Raw genomic sequence first — 8,631 nt, forward strand, 5'->3', positions numbered from 1 at the left:
TGTCTTCTTGATTGGAATGGCTGCTGATATTCAAGGCCCAATGAATCAAGTGGCTCTGTCAGAAGTTGATGTATCATTTGCTTTCAGATTTCTTTCTGCACGTCTTCCTGCAAAGAAAAATCACAAAATAAGTGATCACTGTCAGTACAGTTAAATGAACATAACATAGGTGGCAATTCCTGTAGATTGCCAGATGCCTGCTGATCACATATTATCCAGGCCACAGAAACGTGAAAACCCTCATGCAGCCAGATAGGCTTAGGTATGTATGGAGGAAAACTTCATTTCAGTGACAATAACATGGAACATACTGCCTACAAAGATGCTGGAAATGGAGCTGAATCAAGGATATGAAAATGAAATGTTAAGACTGCTTGAGAAAAGAAAGGCAGTAAAATTGCTGAATGACTTCCTGCTGGCCTATTAAATAAAAAATAATGACAAAAAAGGACGTAACTCCATTATTACATTAGAAGGTGAATAATAATTTCAAACAAACCTTTACAACAGCCAACAATATCAGATATACACCATATAGAACAAAGAACAAAGAAAATTTACAGCCCAGGAACAGGCCCTTCAAGCCTGAGCCGATCGAAATGTACTGTCTAAACCTGTTGGTCAATTCCTAAGTATTGTATCCCTCTACTCCCCACCCACTCATGCATTTATCCAGACGCATCTTAAATGAATCTACCGTGCCTGCCTCTACCACTCTGCTGACAACGCGTTCCAAACGCCCACCACCCTCTGTGTGAACTAAAACTTGTTTTCGCTTTGAATAAGTGCTGCCATTGCCGCGTTCATTGTAATGGTAGTTCTGCCCCATCCCTGAGTCAGGAAGTCGGATCTCGTTTAACGAAGCTGCTTTTTGAGAAAATTGATTATCCGTTTTCGCACAAGGTAATGTAAGAAGCTAGGGCTCGTCCGGGATTTGAACCCGGGATCTCTCACACGTCCACGCATCAGAAGGCCCGAAGCGAGAATCATACCCCTAGACCAACGAGCCACACGCAGTAAGCGTCCTACATTTTTTTAAATAATGTGCCAATCCCTTAAATGCTGCTCAGTTCCATGGGAATCTCACCTTTTCGTTGTGAACATGAGTAAAGGAGCAATCTTTTTCGAGGGTGCAAACTGTATACGTGCCAAACTGAGGGAATACACGAGGAAAATAGCTTTAAGAGAGACGGAAAGTATTTGAGCACCTTTGGAGTGTCTGCTCCCTCCCTGGGTTCACTCCAGTTGCTACAAATGAATAGTGTTTCACCCACCCGTACCTCTCCTCCCCCCTCGCTGCTGGAGGATGGTATATGGAAAGGGTGTGACATTGCTTTGCTCCCACATATTGCCCAGAGGGTGGAAGTTTCACTCTGAAACTGACAGGGCTGCATCCGCATTGTGACGTCAACAATGGAGGCGGGACGGACAGCTGCCCTGCAGTTGAGACACGTGTGGAGGGGAGGACACTGCAAATCCCACTCTCCTCCAAGTCAATGCAGTTTGAGTTCAAGCAAAGCAAGGGGTTTAAATGTATTTTAGGAAACCTCCTTTGTGCCGTGGGAAAACTCCTGCCGCTGGAAATACAGTGTTACAGATTCATAGTAACAGAAGCAGGACGAGACCATTTGGTCAAGCCTGCTTCGCCATTCATGAAGATCACAGCTCCACCAACCTGCACTATACCGACTAACCTTAATTCCCCTACCATGCAAAAACACATCCAACTATGTCTTCAGTATACTTCATGAAGCTGTCTCAACTGCTCTCTTGGGCAGAGGATCCCTTGGATGCTGCCTGACCTGCTGCGCTTTTCCAGCAACACATTTTCAGCTCTGATCTCCAGCATCTGCAGTCCTCAATTCCTCCGAGAGAATCCCATGGAGTCTCACAGAGTGACACAGATGTACAGCACGGAAACAGACCCTTCGGTCCAACTCGTCCATGCAGCCGAGATATCCTAACCTAACCTAGTCCCATTTGCCAGCACTTGGCCCAAATCCCCATAAAACCTTCCTATTCATATACACATCGAGATGCATTTTAAATGCTGTAATTATACCAGCCTCCATCACTTACTCCAGCAGCTCATGCCGTACATGCATCACCCTCTGCGTGAAAAGGTTGCCCCTTATGTCCTTTCTATATCTTTCCCCTCCCCTCCCTAAACCTACGCCCTCGAGTTCTGTTCTCCCCCATCCCAGGGAAAAGAACTTGTCTATTTGCCCTATCCATATCCCTCATGATTTTATAAACCTCTATACGGTCACCCCTCAGCCTCTGACGCTCCAGAGAAAATACTCTGTTCATCCTCTCCCTATAGCTCAACCCTCCAACCCTGGACACATTCTTGTAAATCTTTTCTGCACCTTTTCTAGTTTCACAACATTTTTCCGATAGGAAGCTGACCAAAATTACATGCAATATTCCAAACGTGGCCTGACCAATGTTCTGTACAGTGGCAACATGAGCTCCCAACATCTATCCTCGATGCTCTGACCAACAAAGGAAAGCACACCAAACGCCTTCTTTACTATCCTATCTACCTGCGTTTCTACGTTTAAGGAACTATCAACCTGAACTCCAAGGTCTCTTTGTTCAGCAACATTTCCAATTAACTTACCATTTAGTGTAAAAGTCCTGCTCTGATTTGTTTTTTCAAAATGCAGCACCTCATATTTATCTACATTAACCTCCAAAAGCCACTTCTCAGCCCATTGGTCCATCTGATCAAGGTACCGCTGTAATCATCTGCGGTAACTGTCCTTGCTGTCCACTACCCCTCCAATTTTGGTGTCATCTACAAACTTACTAACTATACCTCCTCTGTTTACATACAAATCATTTATATAAATGACAAAAAGTAGCGGACCCAGCATCGATCCTTGTGGTACACCATTGGTCACAGGCCTTCAGTCTGAAAAGCAACCCTCCATCATCACCCTATATTTTCTTCCTTCTAGCCAGTTCTGTATCCAAATGGCTAGTTGTCCCTGCATGCCATAAACCTTGCTCACCAGTCTCCCATGGGGAACCTTGATGAACGCCTTCCTGAAGTCCATATAGATCACTTCCATCGCTCTGCCCTCATCAATCCACTTTGTACTTCTTCAAAAAACTGAATCATGTTCCTGAGACATGATTTCCCATGCATAAAGCCATGCTGACTATCCCTAATCAATTCTTGCGTTTCCAAATACATGTAAATCCTATCTCTTAGGATTCTCTCCAAAAGCTTGCCCATCAGGGATGTCTGGCTCTCCGGTCTATAGTTCCCTGGCTTTTCCTTATCACCTTTCATAAATAGTGGCACCACGTTAGCCACCCTCTAGCCTTCTGGCACCTCACCTGTGACTATTGATGATGCAAATATCTCAGTGAGAGGCCCAGCAATCACTTCCCCAGCTTCCCACAGAATTCTAGGGTACTCATGATCAGGACCTTGGGGTTGATCCACTTTTAAGCATTTCAAGATAGGCAGCAATTTCTCATCTGTAATATGGACATTTTTTCAACATGTCACCATCTACTTTCTCACATTCGATATCTTCCATGCCCTTCTCCACAGTAAACACTGATGCACAATATCCGTTCCGTATCCCCCGCACCATCTACTGCAGCTCCACACAAAGGCCACCTTGCTGTTCTTACAGGGGCCCTATTCGCTCCCTTGTTATCCTTTTGTCCTTAATGTATTTATAAAAACCCTTTGGGTTACCCTTAACTCTATTTGCCAAAGCTATCTCATGTCTCCTTTTTGCCCTCATGATTTTCCTCTTAAGTATACTCGTTCTGCCTTTATGCTCTAAGGAGTCACTCGATCTCTCTGTCGATACCTGACGTATGCATCCTCCTTTTGTCTAAACCATTTCTCAATATCTCTAGTCATCCAACATTCCCTACACCTACCAGCCTTTTCTTTCACCCTAACAGGAATACACTGTGTCTGGACTCTTGTTATCTCATATTTGAAGGCTGCCCATTTTGCAGCAGTCCATTAACCTGCGAACAACTGCCCCAATCAGCTTTTGAAAGATCTTGCCTAATATCTGAGTCTTCCTCCAATTTAGAACTTCAACTTTTAGATCTGATATATTATTTTCAATCACTATTCTAATGTTAATAGAATTATGGTTGCTGGCCCTTAGGTTTTGCACCCTCGCCAGTATGTACACCCACATTGTGAATTAGAAAATTTCCTTTTACACACTTAACAAATTCCTCTATTTGGCGGATAAGTAAATGGGCAGGAGTTATACCTTGGGTACACTCTTCCTTCATTCCCACCAACCCTAACACCATTCCTACCCCAATAGTCCAACGGCACTTTCCCCTGCAACTGCCGAATGTGTGACACCAGCCCATTTACCTGCTCCCTCCTCACTATCCAAGGGCCCAAACCTACCTTCCAGGTGAAGTGGCACTTTATCTGCACTTCCCACAACCGAGTCTACTGCATTTACTGCTCACAATGTGATCTCATCTACAATGGGGAAAACGAAGCATAAACTGGGTGACTGCTGCACAGAACATTTACGTTCTGCCCGCAAAAAAGACCCTGAGCTTCCAGTTGCCTGCCAATTCCACACCCCACCCTGTTCCCTGGCCAACATCTCTGTCTCAGGTTTGCTGTAGTGTTCCAGCGAAGCTCAGCACCAGCAGAACGAAGAGCACCGAATATTCCATTTGGGGACCATGCATCCCTCCGGTCCCAATATCGAATTCAATAATTTCTAGGGCCTCGTCCCTACTACACATACCAAGCCTTGCTATCACATAGTCTGTCATTACACACTACCTATTCTTAGCCACGAACAGTCTCCAATTACCCTCCCACGCAGATCGTTATAAACTCCCTTTCCTGTTCAACTGTTCTTCCCTCGCTTTGGGGTCTGTCCTGATCTATCATTTACTGCCTCCGCCTTCCTCCCACGATATCTCCTGCATATAAACCGGCATTTTCCCAATCACCATCAGTTCTGTGGAAGGGTCATCGGCAACTACTGTTTTTTTTGTTTTTGATTTACAGCAGCCGCAGTTCTTTCAACTTTTTATTGAGGTAGAGTTGGAAATTGTTTCGAGAGACAGAAGGAGAGGGGGGAGAGACAGAACAGACATGAACTGTTGATCTCCGTTGTTCCTCATAACGTCAGATCATTGTAGTGCGATCACTTCCCTTAAGCATGAATAGAGGTTGCGGGGTGTCTATGAGCTTGTGGCGCCACGTTAGCGCGTCTGAATCCACATCAGAAGGTTGTGGGTTCAAATCCCGTCAAGCTCATTGATCTCAACTTCTTGCATTTCAAATCAAGAAAGGAGTCCGTTCACTCCGGATATCTGTTGATCCAAGTCCTCTTTCCGGTAACGTTCGATCACACGTGAAGCTTCACTGTCAGTTTGATTTGTGAACAGTGTCAGGAAGGTGGTGTGCCCAGTGTTTGGGTCAATGCTCAGCTCCCCAGGGATTGAAACACAGCCGCCTCCCTCTGGGCAGCTGCTTCGTTCAGTTGGTGACAGTGCGGTGTGAATAACATAATACTGATATTTCTTAAAACATAAGCCAGAGACTCCCAGCTTTATGTTTCAATTTATCAGGAGCGTGACAGCGAGTTCAGATAGAAATGTTTCCCACCAACAGTAAATTCTTTCTTCCCACTGGGCACAGTTAAAATTACCTTTATTCAATAGAAGGAGCGGAAACTACAGCCTGGCATCCTCTCTCCACATGAACGGTGAGCCTGAATTTTATAAACGGTGTCACTAAAATCCAGTGGCCGACTCTGATTTGGTTCAGTCGATTTTTTTTTTGCCAAGCGTAATTCACCGAGAGGATGCTGCTGTGTGAAACAGCATGGGGAATTACTGCAGGGCCTCCTGCACATGGAACACACCGAAACTGATGTGTTTCACCTTCACCAATTTATTCCCATCTCAGAGAAGAGAAGTTTGATGATTCGCATCACAGCAGCCAGACAGAGAACAGGAGAAGAGCACTCAGACCTTCACAAGCCTGTCACCACAGCTGGGTCATCGTGGCCCGTGTATCAGTTTGGGATCGTAATCTGTATCTACTGACTGGGAGCACAGCAAATTGGAGTGCTGGTGGGACTATCACACAGGAGAAAACGGCTTCGACAGATCAACTGGAGTGGTGCCCAATGCGCAACTCTGCTCACCTCAACTGAATAACTGTAAACAAATTACTCAGTGATTCAAATGAATACTCAGTTTTGAATCTGCATTGTGTCATGTACCTTCGAGGACGATGTCAAAACACTTTCATTGCTGTGATGGAGTATCCTGTTGGGCAGAATATACGCGTTGTCAAATTTTCCACGTTCTCTTGGTCTAACTCCGATTTCACTCAGAATCATAAACTGTGTGACAGCGCAGACTGAGGCCATGCATACCCACCTTAGCTCTGCTGGTTCAACACAATATGAAAATAACTGTCTCATTCTGTCGCCTTCCCCCTGTAAATCTGCACATTGTTACATTGAACATGTCCACCGAATTCCCTTTTGTGTCCATTGAATCTGCCTCTTTGTCACTGTCAGACAGCGACTTACTGACCCCACTCCCTGTGCAAAAACAGTCTTCATAATGTCACTTTTACTTATTTTCCTGATGACTTTAAATCTCTGCCAAATCGTTCTCGATCCTTTCAGGCCTGGGAGCATTTTCACTGCATTATTGCCTCTGTCTAAAACCCTCATGACGTGGAAAACTTCAATCATGCCAGTTTTCAGCCCTCTGTTCTCCAAAGAGAGCTACCTCAAACTTTCCAATCTGCCTTCATTGCTGATATTCCTCAGGACGGCACCATTCACTTCAACCTGTTCAGTGCTGTCTGCAATCACTTCACTTCCCCGCTTCCTGAAGTATCACCCTCAGAATTGAGCGTAATACAGGTGGAGGTTTCATTCAGACTCGGATTGCGCGGGCGAAAAATCTGCAATACTTGTTTTCACTTTGAGAAAGTGTTTCCCTTCGCCGTCTTCACCGCAATGGCAGCTCCGCGCCGTCCCTAATTCAGGCAGTCCGATCTTATTTAACAAAGCGGCTTTTTGAGAAAATTGATCGGGTATTTTTGCTCTGGTCAATTTAAGAAATGATGGTTCGCCTGGGATTGAAATCCGGGAAATCTCACACGTCTGCATTCGCGATAAAGCTAGAATCATATTCCAGACTAACGAGCCACCAGCCATGGGTGCAGCCACCTCCTGAAGCAGCTGAGACTTGCTCAGTACGAAATACATTGTACATTGCTCCCAGAATTGCAAGCAGGGAAGAGTTTCAAGAACATCTGCTTCTCAATCTGTCTCCCTGCTCCCAGGACGCTGCTGTTTGTCCCGTCTCCAGGCACCGGGCTCTCTCCACTGGTGGATAATTGAACCATTTTATTTCTCCTTGCAAGCTGTCCTGGTGGAAGAAGGAGCCCACACGCTCTTCTGCTCTCTCTCTCACTAGTTGTTGAGGCTGGATAAGTCAGTTACAGAAATGCGTAAGAAATGGACAACTTTGAGCTTGTTCCAAAGGTCCTGTTAACGGAGAGACTGAAAGATGCTGTGTTGTCGGGACCGAGAGAAATGGAGAACCTTCCCTCAGGTAAATTGGTATGAGTGCATATTTGTGCAGCCTGCTTGGTGTTCAGAATTTGTCTTGACACAGCAATCCTGCAGAGTGTCTTTTATTACACAGGCGTCGGTTTCTTTACCGCAGGAAATGGACAAAAACAGCAAGTCATGTGTTTCAACTTCACCGGTTCATTGCCATCTGAGAGAAGAGGTTTAACAGTTGAGATCAGAACACACCGACAGAAAACTGGACAACACGACTCAGAGATCCACAAGCGTGCCAGAATAACTGTAAATTTGACTTGTGTATCGATGTGACACATTGAGCTCAGATACACGAAGTTTTGGGAAGCAGATGACAAGGTAAAGGAGAGAGCAGAGCGCCGTTATAGGGGAAAGCTGCTGAAGACGACATTGAGTAAATAAGTGAAAATGGTTTCCCTTCTGGGTTGTGATCCTAACATGCACCCGCTGTGCCATTCTCCTGCATTGCACGGCAGCTTTCCCGAGTACTCAGTGAAAAGTATTCAGCTTTTCAGTTGGCGTGTGTCTTGCACGTTCGAGAATGAAATCAAAAGATCTTCACTGCTGTAGTATCATGTGCTGTTGTGCAGACATATCGCCGATGTGCAAATATAAACTCAGGGGGTAATGTACACTGGAGACTCTGGAGACAAAGAAGAAACCATGATCTCATTCGACGTGACAGCACTGTTCACTTCAATTGACAAAACCCTAGCCAGAGAAACAATAGCCCACCTACTGGACATACATAACAGAACACAGGAGGCCGAACCTATCAACAAGGACGGCATACTTAAACTACTGGATCTGTACCTCACTACACACTTTACATTCAACAATCAGATATACGAACAAATCAACGGAACACCCATGGGATCACCAATCTTGGGACTCATAACAGAGGCAGTTATGCAAAGGTTAGAACAAACAGTCCTACCACAAATCCAACCCAAACTCTGGATCAGATATTTCGATGACACCTTTGTAATCATCAAAAACACAGAAATAGTAAAAACACACCGAATCATCA

At 45.0% G+C, this 8,631-nt stretch overlaps 1 non-coding gene across 1 annotated transcript; it reads right to left on the reverse strand.

Annotated features, from left to right (window-relative positions):
* Window positions 1-919: 919 nt before the first annotated feature.
* On the reverse strand, window positions 920-1,009 carry trnap-cgg (transfer RNA proline (anticodon CGG)). The gene is given in 2 exon segments: window positions 920-955; window positions 974-1,009. It is a non-coding gene; the product is annotated as a tRNA-Pro (tRNA).
* Between the last annotated feature and the right edge of the window lie 7,622 nt (window positions 1,010-8,631).

The sequence above is a fragment of the Hemiscyllium ocellatum genome (genome assembly GCF_020745735.1).
Source record: "Hemiscyllium ocellatum isolate sHemOce1 chromosome 27 unlocalized genomic scaffold, sHemOce1.pat.X.cur. SUPER_27_unloc_25, whole genome shotgun sequence".
In the NCBI taxonomy this organism is placed as follows: domain Eukaryota; kingdom Metazoa; phylum Chordata; class Chondrichthyes; order Orectolobiformes; family Hemiscylliidae; genus Hemiscyllium; species Hemiscyllium ocellatum.